This window comes from Neovison vison, chromosome 6 (genome assembly GCF_020171115.1).
Source record: "Neovison vison isolate M4711 chromosome 6, ASM_NN_V1, whole genome shotgun sequence".
Lineage (NCBI taxonomy): Eukaryota > Metazoa > Chordata > Mammalia > Carnivora > Mustelidae > Neogale > Neogale vison.
Window position 1 is genome coordinate 188,483,421 of NC_058096.1, and position 17,793 is coordinate 188,501,213.

A 17,793-nucleotide genomic window follows, 5' to 3' on the forward strand; every position below is an offset into this window, starting at 1 on the left:
TGCTCAGCAGGGTGCCTGCTTCCTCCTCTCTCTCTTTCTCTCTGCCTACTTCTCTGCCTACTTGTGATCTCTGTCTGTCAAATAAATAAATAAAATCTTTAAAAAAATAAAATAAAAAATGATGCTAAAGAACTAAAGGAGGGAACAGAGAAGACAATTTTTCATCACAAAGAACATTAAAAATCTCAAGATAGTCTCTGGTTACTTAGATTGTCATGCTAGCTGTCTTTATGAGGCACTTCTGTCAATGTTCTATGGGATGGGGTTTTCTTCCCTTTACTTTGTTACCTTAATGGGACATAGAGATGTCAGGGCTTTATGGTCCATTGGAAATAATTTCATGGTATAGTAATGAGGTCACTGGTACATGTCGCCCCCCCAAACTATCTCTCCATGGGAATTGGAAAACAGCTATTCTTATCAAACCAAATTCTATGATGTTCAGCGCTACTCCTGTGTACAAACTCTAAGATAGAATGTTGGATTACCAGAGAAAACCAATATTGAGCTAAAGTCAATCTATTAGGTATGTTTCATCCAATACATTCAGTTTGATAAAGAGATTATAAGAGAAAATAGTGAGGTTAAGTTTTCAAAGGCTGCCTAGGTTGTCTAGTACCTGAAGGGCAGATGGGGATGTAGGAAGGGGGGCCGGGGAGGGAAGTGGGGACTGGGTGGGTGGAATTCCTAGCTTTCTCCCTTGGGAATGTGAACAAAATGAAGATTCCAGGCAACTAACTGCCAGAATTGCATGTGTATTTATATGTAGGATGCTGTACTTTTCATTATAATTAGCATTTAGAGCATCAGTTGAGATTCAAATAAATGCATGGGACTCTGTTCATATAAATAAACAGTTTGCATTTGAGTTAATTTTCTTCACCACTAGATACAGGCAGCAGCTAAGTGAACAATTAATGCTGAACATTAATTTAGCAGACAATAGAGCCACTCCCTCCATCTAGGCAGTTGCCCTTTGTTTTTCTGTTACTATCCTAGAATCTGCCTTATTAGAATGTTTATGCCCTGTTTTGTAACCTTGACTTAACATTGGAAATGCTTGGAGACCTTTCAAACAAAGACATGCATGGGTCCCACCATGGAGAGCCTTACATTTTTGTCAGGGGTGTGGTTGGACTACAGTAATTTTTAAAAAAGCTTCTCAGGGGATGCTCATATGTGTCTGAGATGGTAGACCAAAGAGCTTGAGTTTCTTCATATATTAGAAGCATCCCCTGGATAAGCACCCCTCTTCCAACCTTGTCTCCTCCCTTACAGGTGACTTGTGGTGCTTTAAGCTCATTTATCCTTTACCACCTGATGGAGAAAAATCATGGCATATGGCCTTTGATGGACCTGGCAAGCTGTTATTAGACCAGAGGGTTAGGTGGTCATTTGATCTAATTTTTGTTTCCTTTTGCTCTATTTTCAACATCACCATTGCGATGTTCTTAAAATTCAAAGAGATCTTGCACACTTTCTAAAACAACTGTATCAAGTTAAGCCCCTGGCTACTTCTCAAGAGTGACCCTAATTATTTACATGAATTATAATTTACATGAACCAGAAGACATCACGTGCCAGAAACCTCTTCCTCAAAGCTTCAGATGGGACTTAAAAATTAGACAACCTGACCATGTACATGTAGGCATTAAAGTCTAAACGACTTTAACATGGAACTTCACTCAGTACTTAAAGCAAACCCAGGAGGAAGATGACCCCTATCATTATCCCTATTTAAGAGCTACAGAAACTAAGATTGGCTTAGAAGAAATGGAAGATGTAAACAGTGAGCTCTGGAAGCTTTGAATGGGTCATGGCCACAAGAGAGATCAGAATATACATAACTTTGAATATGATCTGGCTTTAGAGGCATAGATACATTTCCTGGTTTTTCATTCTGTATCTTATGTCTCATAATAACAAAAGGTCCTATTTATTAAGCACATACTATTCATCAGGCACTATGCGAATCAAGTCATATTAATTATTTCATCTAATCCCCATGATCCTATGTAAGTACTATTCTTGGTCTCAGTTTATAAAAGAGAAACTCTAGGCTTACAGAAGTTGAGGAACTTGTCCAAAACTCAAAGTTGAGTTTGCACTTCCTTGCCTTGAAATTTTGAAACTCTGTCACTACTGCCCGGTGATAGTGTAGGGATTAAATACAACCATGTTCATTATATTGCACTACTTCCTGTGTCTTTACCTTTCTACCCAATGAGGTCCCATCTCCATTTTAAATCTTTCTGCTTAAGAATAATCAACACGTGAGATTCCTGGGTGACTCAGTCAATTAAGCCTCTGCCTTCAGCTCAGGTCATGATCTCAAGGTCCCTGGATCAAGTCCCACATCAGGCTCCTTGCTCAGTGGGGAGCCTGCTTCTCTCTCTGCCTCTGCCTGCCACTCTGCCTGCTTGTACTCTCTCTCTCTGACAAATAAATAAATAAAGTCTTTAAAAAAAAAGAATTAAAAAAAAAGAACAATCAACATGATATCATGTAATGGTTTGAAAACAGGGACTTGGTGGAAGGATGTTCAAGGAGATCTCTGACCTTCTGTGTTCCTCTCAGCATCAGTGTGTCTTGCCCTTTCTGGAAGTCAGGATTCAGATCCATACACTCACTTGCCCTGTAGCAATTCCCTGGCTCAGCTACTACCTCGAGAGTGAGACTGGAAAGGACACTCACGCATCTTTACTGGAAGAGTCCCCCATGGTAATTCACATCCTTCACATTCTGCATTTGCGTTCCCTCCTCCCTCTCTGTACCTGTCCCTTGGTCAAAGTGTTTCCTGGATTCCATTTTTGGAGCATCTAAACTGCCTTGCCTTTTTCTTTGATTTGGAAGTTCCACAAAGACTTTTAAGCATAGATATGGCTTCAGTAGACAAGGTCCTTGTGTTAGAAGTCACATGTAACTCTTGTGTCTGAACTCATGTATCAACTCATACTGACTCCACAAGAAGGAGCAAAACAGTGTCCAGAAATTGGGCTTCCCAGTCAGAGAAACCTACGTTTGAAAGCTGATCTATCATTCACGGTCTGTGAAATTTTAGCAGTTGCTGAGCACCTCAGGGAAGAAATTCAGTTTCCCTAGCTGAAATAGGACCAAAGACACTTACTCCATTGGGTCATCCATAAGACCACGCATCTGAAGAGCCAAGAACCGCTCTTGCTTAGTTAGCTGCTACCGCAAAAACAGCTGTAATCATCATTACTTTCCCACCCCACTACTCAATAAAAGAGTCTTTCAGCTTTATGATCAAAGTGAAGGGCACAAGCTCCTTTACAGACAAACCGGTTGTTATCCAAAGGGAAAAAAAAAAAAAAAGAAGAAGGTTTTATGTAGCAGACTCTCCATAGCTAGACATTTGGATTTGAACCTTCATCTGGTTCTTTCTGTGTGAAGTTTAGTTAAGTTCCTTCAATTCTCTGTGCTTCAGTTTCTTCATCTATGAAATTAGGAGGAAAAAGGTTGTGAAGAATCAAAAGGTAACATGAAGGGGCGCCTGGGTGGCTCAGTGGGTTAAAGCCTCTGCCTTTGGCTCAGGTCATGATCTCAGGGTCCTGGGATCAAGCCCCACATTGGGCTCTCTGCTCAGCAGGGAGGTTGCTTCCTCCTCTGTCTCTGCCTGCCTCTCTGCTTACTTGTGATCTCTGTCTGTCAAATAAATAAATAAAATCTTTAAAAAAAAAAAGGTAACATGAAAATTATCACATGGGAAGTTCCTTCGAAAAGTACCTTGCGTGTAGTAAGCAATAGGTCAGTATTAGCTATTTTGGTTAGGATTTCAGTTGAGTTCACCCCAAATTCACAATGGCAAAATAGATTTGAAAGATGTGACTTCTATGATATTCTTAGGTAGCTGTCTAGGTTTCTAGGGAAACCTGCTTAGAGGTTATAAAGTTATATGACTGTAAATTTATAAGATAAATGTATTTCTTAGAAATAGGTTTCCCTTGACATGCATCCCTCTCTTTATTATCCTCAACCTTTTAATTAAATCTGTCACTAATCCATCTTTCTTTCTTTTTGTAGGTTATTTTCTTAAAGTTTAGAGATGGACCTTCTGACTCATAACTCATACACATCATCTAGGCTATGAGATGGTTATCAATGGCCATGAATCCTTGTTTCCTAACTGTGTCTGTTAGGATCCACTCAAAGTGTTCGTGAAGCATGCAAATGACCTGGCCACTAACTGGAAAAGCCAGACTCTGAAGGTCTGGGTTGGAGCCCAGGAATCTGTATTTTAAATAAACACCACAGGATATGCTTAATGCTAGATCCCTCTGTCCTAACTGCTGACTTACCTAAAGCTGAGATGGGAAATAGTAACAAGATCTCCACTTAACACTTCTCAGTTCACCTTCTGTTGTCGCTCCCCCGAAACCCACTGGCTACATTTCTCATCTCATTCCTGGGGCAAGTTTTTCAAACTCACTGTGAAGCCTTCCTTTCCAGGATTCTTAACTTCTGGTAGCTCATGCTTTCGGAGCACCCCAAATCCCTCAGCTAGAAACAGTTTTCATGGCATGTTGAACAAGATAGAAGCCATTCAACACCCAAGACACTGTGGAGTGGAGTGAAATAGGTAAAAAACTTATGTGGGCATTTTGTGACCTTAAAAAACACAGTAAAACGCCTGTACCTTTGTTTTGGTACCCATACAGAAAGAAGTTGCAACTTGCCTTCATTTTGGGATGCATTGGGGAATTTCCTTGGTTATTCCAGGCAAGAAAATGAGCCAGTGCTTTAAAAAGAACCAGGATAAGGGGAACCTGGGGCGGCTCAGTTGGTTAAGCGTCTAACTTTTGGTTTCTGCTTAGGTCATGATATCAGGGTCCTGAGATGGAGCCCTACAATGAGCTCAGCATGGAGTCTGAGTCTGTTTGGGATTCTTCTCCCCCTCCTTCTCCTTTCCCCTCTGTTCCCTCCCCCCCACTTGAGTGCATACGCTCTCTCTCTAAACCAAATAAATAAAATCTTAACAACAACACCACAAAAGAACCAGGATAAGTCTTCTAACGAAAATCAGGTTTAAAAAAGAAAGAGAGAAAAGGAGGGAGAAGACATTTCTAACATCACAAATTTTTTTCTCGTTTGTGTTTCCTTCAAATTACTGCTTCTCCGGAAATGGCTAGAAGACACAAGATTTCTTTGGCCTACCGTACGTAGGACAGTATAAATATAGCTTTGAGGTCCGGAGTTGCCAGGCTTCCATGTACTACCTCTGAGACCATAGGAAAGTCGCTCAGCTTCTCTGAGGATTGGTTTTCTCAGCTATCAAGTAGGGTAATACTATCTACTCTGTAATATTTAATCCAAATCGATTTTGGATTTAGCCACCTTCGCTACTCACCGACTTGGTAATTCAAGTATACCTGTAACCTTCTCAGAAACCAAGTTTCATGTGTAAAACAGAATAATAATGCATACATCACAGGTTTTTTTTTTTTTTTTGCAACACAAATAAATGAACTAATATGCAAAATCACCGGACACTAAAGGTTACAAATAGTGCACGTTGAATCTTTGGCTTTCTTAGGTCCTACCCAAGACAGGTGTGCTACAATTTAACCCTGTTTATTGGCTTGCTCAACACTTCCTGCAGGCAGCCAGGGGAGAGGGACTACCCACCTACCCTTATTCAAACACTTGAAGAAGACAAATGTGAGATCGTTCTTCAGATATCAGTAATTAAGTTTGAGTTTTCAGCAAAACTGTATGTTGCCTAATTACTTCTTTAGCATAACATGGTACTGAACTTCTATCCATCATCATAATGACTGGAAACATTCTTTCTTGTGAGCATTAAACTTATGGATTTAAAAGACTCTTACCAGCTCTAATGTTCAATGAATAATAACCGATGTTAATAAATTTTAATTTTCATTAGGGTACCATAAAGCCTTTCTCAGGGCTACAGTATGTTGTCAACATGCTAACGTATAGCACAGTGACTTCTGTTTTAGCAGCACATGTAAGCATTTCCATATGAGTCAGTGATTTTAGCATTGTTGTGTCTTCATATGGGGCCAATCTGTGAATTTAAATAGTAGCATATGTCATACTTATGTATACAGGCAGTATTTTAAATGACTAACTATGACAATATTAGTGAGACTGATTTGAAATTTTCAGCCTGCTGAGTGAACATTTGTGATTTTAAAAATCTACACTAAGCGACATAGACGCTGAGTAACTAATAACGTGCATTTTGCCCTTTTCCTTCCACCCACGTCCTTTTTGTTTGCAAATGTGTGTTGGGTGACAAGAGGAGCTGGCATCCTGCTCTGGGAGGAAAACTTGAATTAGTTATGCCAACAACAGTGCTGGGACTCCGTGATGTATAGCGTGTCCCATATTATGGCCGTAACTAGGCAAACAGTCTTGCAGAGAGGATAAGCACCTATGCTCTACTAAGCATTTAAATTGTTAACCATAAATGCTTTGCATTTGTTAAAGTGGTTGCTCAAAACAGCTGCTATTAGCGGTGCAGTCAGAATCCTCTGGATGTTGTAGGCCTCCAAGAGGATGTGTTGAATAAATATCTTCTGCCAAATCACCATGTCCTTTAGCATTAGGAGTTAGGAGTTGGTATGTACCCGTGTTGTTCCAGGGGGGAAATCTGTACCAGTGTTGCGTGGCTGTAAACCCACAGGGGCATGGACTGAATTCTGGTAAATAAAAGTTGGGGTCTGGAAAACATACACAACTACCAACAGAAACGGGAAACCCATGAGCCCTCTCGATGTATAACTTTATAAGGGAGTAAAGACTTGAAGTTTCTCACGTAATTTATCTATGTTCTGTTAATATGTCTCATATCAAGGTCCCCGTTAATAGAATCTACAAAATGTCTCATTATGAAAATAGAAAGGCAGCTCCTTTGATGGAAGAAACCCTCTGCTTTGACACTGATTAAAACTCAGCTGTAGTCATGATTTGGCCATCTATGAAAGGGTATTTAGGGGCTGTATTTCTTTCCTATTACTATGGTAGCAAATTACTACAAACATGGAGGTTTAAAACAGCACAGATTTATTATCTTATATTCTGTAGTTCTGAACTCCAGCATGGGCATCACTGGGCTAATAATCAAGGAGCTGACCAGGCTGTTACTTCTGGGTGTCCCCAGGGTGGAATCCAAATCCTTGCTTTTTGCAGCTTCTCATGGCACATGGTCTTCCTCTGATGTCAAAACCAGCAATGATAGGTTGAGTCCTTCTCACATCCTATTACGTCAATCTTCTTTCCTACCTGCCTTTTCCATTTTTAAGGACCTCTGTAATTACACTGGGCTCTCCCGATAATCCAGGAAAATCTCTCTAAAGTCAACAGATAAGCAACCTTAATTCTATCAGCAGCCTTAGCCCCCCTTTCTCTTTTAAGACAACATATTCACAGGTTCCAGAGATTAAGAAGTAGAAGTTTTCTGGGGCCACTCTTCTGCCTACTACAGTGGCCAATCCAAAAATTACTGGAATCTGTTTGGCAATTTCTGAAAAATACATGATTTTAAGAATATTTGCCTTCTTCCACAGAACGTGTAAGAAGAATTTCACATGCATGCACCATGTGGGAACAAGAAAAAAGCAGGTAGCTCCAGAAGAACAGCCTTATAATTGATGTGTACCGGATTCAAGAGTAGAAAACCGTGCATTGGACGGAAGTTTGTACTGCAACCGGAGTCTCACACACACTCACACACACACAGAGACACACGACTTTCTGTTAAAATGGCAAAACTCATGTATAATTTAGTGCTAGATGAGCCATAATCTTAAGAAAATATCCAATTAATTCCTTATGTTCAGGTAATATTTTTAAGATTGATTGAGTGATTGATTTAGAGTAAGAGCAAGGGGACGGGCAGAGGGCAAGAGAAAATCTTTAGTAGATTCTGTACTCCTCACAGAGCCTGACTCAGGGTTCCATCTCGCAGTCAAGACACCCAACCGACTGAGCCACCCAAGTGCCCCTGTGTAAATAACTTTTTTTTTTTTTTAAGATTTTATTTATTTGACAGAGAGATCACAGGAAGGCAGAGAGGCAGGCAGAGAGAGAGACAGGAGGAAGCAGGCTCCCCACGGAGCACAGAGCCTGATGAGGGGCTCCATCCCAGAACCCTGAGATCATGACCTGAGCTGAAGGCAGAGGCTTAACCCACTGAGTCACCCAGGTGACCAGTAACTTCTGCCCTAGGTAGGATTAAAGACAGATGTATGTCTGGAAACAGAAAATAAATTCTGATCACTCAGTGGGTGCCAAGAGCTTAAAATAACAGTTGTGCAAGGATTATGGTCTTCTCCATAATGCCACAGTGAGTTTTCTACAACTATATCTAAGAACCATAACAATATCACTAACATATGCTGAAAGGGCTGTAGGTCCGAAGGCTATAAAAAGAGGAACTGCATTCATTCGTCAGCACTAACTGTAGCTGAGGGCTCTGGGTAGTGTGTGACGGCAACAGGGAGTTAGTTATCTAGGGATGTGGGATGGGACTGAGGGACATCTCCAGGAGGAATTGGTTCTGTTGAAGTTATGGCAGAATAATGAGACATCCACAGGTTGTAATAATATTCAACCATTTAGGAAGTGAGCTGTATTTTCTAGTGATTGAGACGGTCCATCTGTTACTACCTGTGCATTCTTGAGCAAGTTACTGGACTTCTCTAAGCTCCAGTATCCTTTCTGGGAAAATGGAGATAATGCTAAAACAGGGATAATGCCTCAGGTTAATTGAAATGTTAATGAGATGGTTAAAGTAAATATTTTAGTACAGAATCTGGTATGTGGCATATCCTTCATAATTACTGGCTGTTCCTGGCATTTTATATATGAATATTCTTATTAGCTCAGTAAGAAAACATGGAACAGTATCTGAGATATAAAAGTAAGGATGATTAAGATATAGAATTAGAATGATTTTTTTTTTTTTGTAAAAGCAACTTGAAATTATGAACACAGGTAGCTCATATAAGAATAGAAAAATGTCTGAGAATACGCCCATTTAATAATAATACTGGGAATGGGACTAGATACAGATATCTTTGACTTTCAGCTTTATTATCATGGTAAGAATAAAGAGCTTTGCTGAATGCTGGCTTCCTGAAAATATCACCCAAACAACCCGCTGATAAGAGAGTCTGTTTGATAAATCCGTAATACTTTTGTAAAAACAGCAACAAAGCACATAAAGCAACATGTAAAGTAAATATAAGCACTTGCACGTTAACATTTGAAGACTTTCATAATCTGAAATCATTCCATCATCTCTCAACAATTCTCTTTCCAATTTCCAAGATTCAAAAATCTAAAGGAAAATGGAATGTCTTCTTCATAATTTCTTGGGAACCAGAACAAATGTAATTGGAAATCCACAAACTCAAAGAACCCTGACGTCTCCAACAGGGACATAAAATTGCCTGGTCATTTCACCCTCAAGCTTCCTTTTGCACAACAAAGAATAAGAAAACTTGGAAAGCATGCAGTTGCCAACAGCCCCTTTCTCCCTCTGCCCTCAGTCTCAGGAACACTTGTTAACTAACCAATTGTTTATGTCACTGGTGTTTTCTCCTTGGCTGGCTTAGCAGAGAAACTGACTACGGTGGGGAGAGCTCTTAAAATAGAAGGGGTGAAAACAGTCTAAAAAAGATGAACAAATCTTTCGTTGTAAATGCCAACACAGCTGTTTAAGAAATTAAACAACAATAAACCAAAACAACAAAAAAATTACTGGTGGGAACTGTATCAGCCAAATGCTTTTTGCCTCCCCTATGGTCCTCGTTAACCTGAGAAAAGATCTTTTTCACCCTGTCAACAGCCATCTACCAGTCATTCAAGCGATAACAAATATATACATAATGAGCATATGTTTTGTTCCATGAAGGTGGATAAGTTTTCACTGAAGTTAGTTGCTAAGAAAGAAAAATTTCTTGGTCAGTCTTGTCCTTTTAGAAGATTTACCTCCACATACTTGGGCAAGTACTTATTTAATCCTTGTCTGTTATGTACACTTCTGAGAGACACAGAAGAAGCAAATGTTACAATTAGAATTCTTGTCTATTGGGGCTTCTGGGTGGCTCAGTGGGTTAAGCCTCTGCCTTCAGCTCCGGTCATGATCTCCGGGTCCTGGGATGGAGCCCCGCATCGGGCTCTCTGCTCAGCAGGGAGCCTGCTTCTCCCTCTCTCTCTCTCTGCCTACTGTGATCTCTGTCTGTCAAATAAATAAAATCTTAAAAAAAAAAAAAGAATTCTTGTCTATTGAGGGTTTATAGTATCATTGGGAAGGTGAGAGAAATATTTGGTATCTTTATTTTTGTATGACAAAGGCCACAGTCACATCACTCTTGAAGAGTCTGCTCATCTGTCTTATAAACAAGGAGCCTAGGCTGGAAGCACAGTAGTGAAACACCTAGAACTAGAGGGAGTTGAGTCTAAATAAGCAATGTCAGTTCCTTTGTATGAGCTGTTAAAAACAAGGCATTTAAATCTTCAAAAACTTTTCACGTATAAAATAGTTATTAGAATTAAATGAAATGATGCCTTAATATTCTTGGCACAGCACCTGTCAAATGTAATAATCTCTATGTATTAACCATTAAAAGTGAGAATTATTGTGAGTCCAAGGAATCTGCATTTGAATTCTGTATTCACCCCCTTTACAACTGCGGGCAGATCACATAATCTCTCTAAACTATAGTGTCCTCAATACCCTCCCAGGATGGTGGTGGGAATTAAATGAGATATTATATGCAAGGAGTTTGGCTTCGAGCCAGGTACATGGGTATGTGCTCCCTGATGGTAGCTACTGGTTTTCTGGAGGGGGAGAGGAGGCTAAAACAAAATGGATGCTTTACTGTGCTTGAGATTGTTGACTTTATGTGGTTTCTTCCCTTCAGTTTAAGAAAGAACCCAAGCACACGTTTCATTTTCAACCAGGTGCTAAGCCTTATCCATTTATACTCATAATCACACTCTGATGCAAAGCACATAATTATAGACCTGGGGAAACTGAGGCTCAGAAACAGTGTTTTGCCTGGGACTATGCATGAGTTTGAAATCCACGAGTCCAGGGGTACGTGAGCTTTATACCATTCAGGAGCTTAGCTCCTTCCATGTGTTCCAGGCTTCCTGGATTGACCTTTTCCAAGTGATCCCATTCAGATCTCCAGTGCAGTATCTCTCTGCAATGTGCTGCTCACCAGAACTTTCTGTGATGACAGCAGTGTTCTAAGTCGGTGCTCTCTGGGGAAAGATGCACTGGCCACTTCTGGCTATTGTTATTAGCACTTGAAATGTGGATAATGTGATTCAGAAGCTGGTTTTAAAATTTCATTTAATTTTAAGTAACACGCCTACCTCATGGCTACCCATTTGGACAGCAGATCTACAATATTCCTAGCGGATTATTGTCTAGTCCATGCTTAAACGACCCAAGTGACAGTTTGCCCATCTCGTGGTAAGGAGCCCCTTCAATTGCTTTCTATCTCTGAAAATGAGATGGGCCTTGTTTATGGTAGACTAACACCTGTTGCCCTCCAACTTTTACTTGCTTATCCTAACTTTTCTCTGGAGGTACATGAAGTATGCTTAATCAGATCCACAAAATAATATCCCCTGGCACATATCTTCATAATTGCAAAGCATTCTGGCATCAGGTTTTTTGTTTATTTGTTTGTTTGTTTGTTTTATGAGGCTACTGTGGGGAGTCAGCATACTGGGATGATAATAGAATGATGGGAATATCATTACCGGTACTAAGCACACACAACATGCCAAGTATTATTTTGATCCCTTTATATAAATTATCTCATTTATCTGTTACCACCACCTTACACATTAGGTCCTGTTTATTAGCCCAATTTTAGAAAAAAGAAACTGAGACAAAGGGAAGTTAAGTGCACTGACCCAAGTCATACCTCTTGGAAATGGTGGAGCCAAATTTTGAAACTGAGTAGCCTGAATTCAAAACCCATAATCTCTCTCTCTCTCTCTTTTTAAAAGACTGACTTATTTATTTGAGAGAGAGAGAGAAAGAGCATAGTGGAAGAGGCAGAGGGACAAGCAGACTCCTCACCCTCTTGGGAGCTTGCTGCCTACAGAGCTGGATCCCAGGACCTGGGATCATGACATGAGCCTAAGGCAGGCAGATGCTTAACCGACTGAGCTACCCAGGGGACCCCCAAAGCACATATTGTGAAGCAATCTGGCTTCACAAGACCCACATTAAAGGAACTACAAAGCGTGAATATCACATTACACTGACTGAGGGCTCAGGGCTCAGAACTCCAGCATTTACTAAGACAGGTTTTTTTTGTTTTGTTTTGTCTTGTTTTTTTTTTTTTTAAAAAAAAAAAAAGCATTATAGACCCAGTTTGCAGGAACCTCTTATTTCCCCCAGAATCCTGGCCTGGCCCAGCCAACACCACTTGCTCAAATGGGCGCAATGAAAGGAACCAGAAAAGCTGCTCTTGCCCAAGGTATCAACCCCAGGTACCCACAGAGGCCCGGAAGCTCATGTAAAGGAGTGAAATGGTTTGGTTATTTAAACATGTTTTGATTTTCTCAAATTTGTTCTTGCCCATGTTTTGTTTTCGTTTTTGTTTTTGTTTTGGTCTTTTTACACACTGTGCTCTCAAGTTGTCTTTTGGTTTCTCACTGTTCACAGAGATTGGAGTACAATGAATAATTGATGCCCTCTTGATCAACCGCCCCCTCACTGGAGGTGTCAGGAGAGCAAATCGTTCGTCACCCAGTCCTACTGTCTGAGAGGAAGTAGAGAACGTAAGGCACACCATGGCAAATGGAGAGGCACACATCCCCTCTAGGGGTATGGGCACTCACCTGCTTAGCACTGCCGTGGTCAAGTGCGTGAAGCTCTGCACATAGGATGCTTGTCATCAGAACCCCTGAGCTTTCAAAGGAGGTGTGAAATCCAGGTCTTTTTATGTGAAATCTTTAACTTGTTAAGTATTAACAATTAATCCATTAAAAAAACCCATCCTGTCCTAAATGCACAGTGGTACCCTAGACTGGCTCTTGAGATAGAGAAAGGACACTAGAAGAAAAAAACAAATGAAATCTGAATAAAATCTGGAGTTTAGTTTTTAAAAATTAGGAGAAAAAAAAAAAGGACCCTGGGGGCCAGACTACAGGACTACGGGGTCAGTTAATACATACATAGCCCATGGGCTGCGCATAGGCCATCTCTACTCCCATCCAACATCCACATTTAATGATGAGGAAGCAGAGGTCCAAAGCTCAAAAACACTTTGCTCAAAGTCATATGAATCAGTTGCATTTGTTTTGTCTGGAAACTCCATTTCATACCGTTCAGGCCAGGGCTGATTAATTCTGGAACTGTAATAGAACTTTCTGTTTCTCAGTCCACGCTTGGAATAAAGCAAGCCTTATGGGTTTTACTTGTGAAGTTAGTTCATCACATGTGGTAAGACATTACGCGGTGGAAATGCGCCACCAGGCTAGTGATGAAGGCGCTTTTTCTCCTTCCTTCCCCACTGGCCTTCTTCCCTGGCTCTCTGCCTCAGGCTTGATTTTTCTTTTCATTGCCTTTTCCTTGACTATTTAGGGCTTCCCTTCTATTGTTCCCCACCTCCCTATAGCCACTGTGGCATGAAAAGCCAGATTACACGGCTAACAGTGGTTATGAATACAAAGCAATGTGCTTATCCGTAAAGTTTAGGAACACCGTTCCATTAAAGCATCAAGAAATTTTCACATCAGGTAAGAATTATTACTGGAGAGCTGGTGTCACACCAGTCACATTGTACGCTTGTGCAACCGAGCAGAAAACGATAAGGCTGGGATCACCTATAAATGACCAACAGGATATATGTGTCTTCAGTAAAGAAACAAAGAGGTGCTTGCAGGCAAGTCCGGCTTGGCCACGTGACCCTTAGGGAATGGAGAGGACTTAAGAAAGCAGACTACAGACTTCTTGTTTGTCCAGATATGGCCCAGAAGTTTTAGGTGAGCTGCATAAAACAGGTAGGAGACGAGTGAAAAATCAGAGCCTGGGATAAAGGACCATTCCAGCAAAGGCAGCAAAGGAGAACAACAAACGTGGGGCGCACTCTTTTCTGCACTGGGTACAATTCAAGGACTGATAAGGGAGTAACTTCAGTGAAAAAGGCAGAATTTTAAGGGGACAAGAAAGCCTTTTTTTTAAAGAGAGAGAGGGAGAGAGGGCTGGAGAGCGGAAGACGGAGAGAATCTTAAGTAGGCTCCACGCCCAGCCTGGAGCCCAACATGGGGCTCCGTCCCAGAGCCCCAAGATCGTGACCTGAGCTGGAATCAAGAGTTGGATACTTAACCAGCTGAGCCACCGAGGGGTCCCCAATGAAGCCATTTTCTAAGTGTCGTGGTTTACTTTACTGGGTCCATTTGGCTAGTGTGGAGCTGGGTTTTCCAGATTCTTTGCTTTGTGACTATGAGACAGTCTTGAACACAACTGAAGTCTGAGATTCTGAAGTCTGCCACAGTTAGAGGTGGTCAAGGAAAGATACAGACTCTTGGTCGTCCTATTCTCTCCAACTGCTGACCCTGCAGATCACTGGTGACCTCAGAACTAATATTAGACTCTGGGACCACAGCCTTCCAGGGGCTTCTCTGCCAGGGGCTAGGGTTCCTGCCTTCCCACATTCCCATGCAAGCTCCTGCTTGTCCACCTTTCCCAGAGCTTTGTGAGGACCGGTTTGTGACTTTTTATACATCTTTGATTTCTTCAGCCTCACTTCTCCAGCTTCTCCCGCAAGCCTGTATCCTTACTCCTAGTAGACAACCCTTATTCCTTAATACTCTTAGAAATCCTGCTGCCATGCTGGACTTTGCTTAATGTACTAAAGCAATTCTCTGGGTGGTGTCTTCCTGTTTACCAGATTACAACAATTACCTCAGTTGCTTTTTAAAAACAGATTCCCAGGACCTATCCCAGCCTCAATGAATGAGAATGCTCCGGACAGGGGCCCCGAGAGCCTGCACTTTGAATAAGCATCTCTCAGGTCACTCTTGAAATGTAGTAACTTTTTGGCTACATGGTTGGTAACTTAGGTTGCACTTAGAATGACCTGGGGAGGTGGTGCCTGGGTGGCTCAGTGGGTTAAAGCCTCTGCCTTCGGCTCAGGTCATGATCTCAGGGTCCTGGGATCAAGTCCCACATCAGGCTCTCTGCTCAGCAGGGAGGTTGCTTCCTCCTCTGTCTCTGCCTGCCTCTCTGCCTCTTTGTGATCTCCGTCTATCAAATAAATAAATAAAATCTTAAAAAAAAAATCACCTGGAGAGCTTTCATGAGAAATTCTGATGCCAGGGTCCCATGTCCAGAGACTTGGATTTACTTGATCTGAGCCTGGACATTAGGATTTAAAAGCTCCCATATGATGTCGATGTGCCGCCGAGGGTGAGAAAGCCTGCTCTTTTGGAATAAAGGTGAGTCACCTAATAAGAGGGAATAGTTTTCTTCTGTCTCACTAGCAAAATTTGATAGGCACCATATGCTCCAGGAAAATAATTCTTTTATAGAATTTTCAAGTCAATGTTCCAGCTAAAAGGGGTCTCAGTGGTCATTTAGCAACGCCCTCCATTCTGCCCTCAGGTTAGCACACTGAGGCCAGAGAGGTTAAGTGGCTGGTTCAAGGCCACACAGCTGGTTATGAGAAGGCCCAGCACAGAGCTCTTTCTGCCACAGATAAGCAACCTTTCATCAATGCTTAATTGTGCCTGGAATAAATGGTCTTCCATGTAATTGACTCTGTTCTGAAGAGGCACCCTGCTGCTTTTCTGTTAAAAGGGGGCTTAAATTACATCCAGTAAATAAGCAGGAAGTCCTCCATCTATACTTACCTCCTTGCAGCGGTTCTACAAATTTCACCCCACACAAAAGAAACACTGGGACCTTTTCAATGTGCAGATCCTGAGAAGCTGATTGAGGAAATCCAGGGCCAGCCCAAGCATCTGCAGTTCCTGCCTACTTATAAAGGTACATCCCTCCTACTCCCCGTGATTCTGATGCAAATAGTCCAGCGCCAGACACTGAGAGGCCCTACCTGTCATTTGATTCCAAACACTGGTAAAATATTTAATAGCTCTCACCCTATATAACACAATACTTGACATTTTGTTTTTCCAAATTCGTGCAGAACATTAAGCTCTCAGATGTTCTAGATCGGAGATTATATCCACAGCTTCTAAAGAAATGCTCTATCAAACAAAGCCAATTTAATCACTGACTGAGTACATATAAATTTCTAACTGCCGTCTTACCATCCATAGTTGGGCTCACCAGACTTTTAAGAGAATGCATGCTATTGATAGCCCAATATGTTTGCATGTCAATGACACGGTTTATATCCCTTAAACCAGTCACAGACTCTGAAATCTACAGAGGCCAGAGAATTATCAATGATGCATCAAGCCGACTGGGTTGGGAGTTTCATGGGAGGTCCTGCAGCTGTGGCTAATTTATAGCTCATTTTTTGTGTCTAAAAAGCACAACTGTTACTTGGCATGGGACTATTATGATGCTGATCCTTCTGGTCTTGCTCTCCTATCCCACTCCTAAGAGATGAGAATCACCATCAAGATTCTATAAACTAAGACTTGAGAGCCAAATCCGACCCCTCACCTGCCTTTGCAAATCAAGTTTTATTGGAACACAGCCACACTTTTTTTTTACTTACCACCTATGGCTGCTTTCTCCCTACAATGACAATTAGGTATCTGTGACAGCTCTTTGGCCCTCAAAGCCTTAAAATAGTGATCCTCTGGTCCTTGATCGTCTTGTTTCTCAATCCCTGACCTAGATTTGTTATGTGTGAAATTTTAAAATGTCAGCTCAAAAATTTTTTTTTAATAATTTTATTTATTTATTTAAGAGAGAGAAAGTGAGAGCAAGAAAGAGAACCTGAGCAGCAGGGGAGAGGGAGAAGCAGACTCGCCGCTGAGCAGAGAGCCTGATGCAGGGCTCGATCCCAGGATCCTGGGATCATGACTTGAGCCAAAGGCAGAGGCTTAACCCGCTGAGCCACCCAGGCCTTCCGCCAGCTCAAATTCTAAAAACACTGCATGTCCAAATAAAACAGATATGTGACAAACTGAACAATCATTCCTCTTGGCCCTTCCTCTGGTTTGCATGGGTGAGAGCATGACTCTGGCAGAGCAGAGATGGGGGAATCATTTCTGTGAGACCTTTTCATAAAATAGCACGTCCAGAAAAATGACTCACTTAAGAACGGTGATATTGGGGCACTTGGGTAGCTCAGTGGGTTAAGCCGCTGCCTTCAGCTCGGGTCATGATCTCAGGGTCCTGGGATCGAGTCCTACATCAGGCTCTCTGCTCAGCAGGGAGCCTGCTTCCTCCTCTCTCTCTCTGTCTGCCTCTCTGCCTGCTTGTGATCTCTCTCTGTCAAATAAATAAATAAAATCTTTAAAGAACGGTGATATTTGGTGGAAAAATCTGGCAATTAGAAAACATTTTGCTTGCGGAAACAAAAAAACAAGCACAAAAGATTCTGAAGACAATTAAGCCAGATTTAAGAAAAAAAATAGGTCTCAAAGAAAAGGTACAGTCTAGGTAACAGACATAGGGAGATTCTATCTCAAAACTTATGTCCTAGGAAAATTAGCAAAATGTCCATGATTACATGGACAATGATTGAGGAGAGTTTCCCAAAAGAAAAATTTACCAGTCCCTTATAAAGAACAAGAAGCAGGTTGGTATCCAATCTCCTAAGAAGGTTTTAACACCAGAAATCCAGTTTG

General features: G+C 41.4%; 1 protein-coding gene across 3 annotated transcripts in view; it reads right to left on the bottom strand.

The window, feature by feature from the left end:
• Nucleotides 1-17,793, bottom strand: part of TAFA1 (TAFA chemokine like family member 1) — a 584,591-nt gene that overhangs the window by 157,467 nt on the left and 409,331 nt on the right. The gene's annotated exons all lie outside the window — the stretch shown is intronic.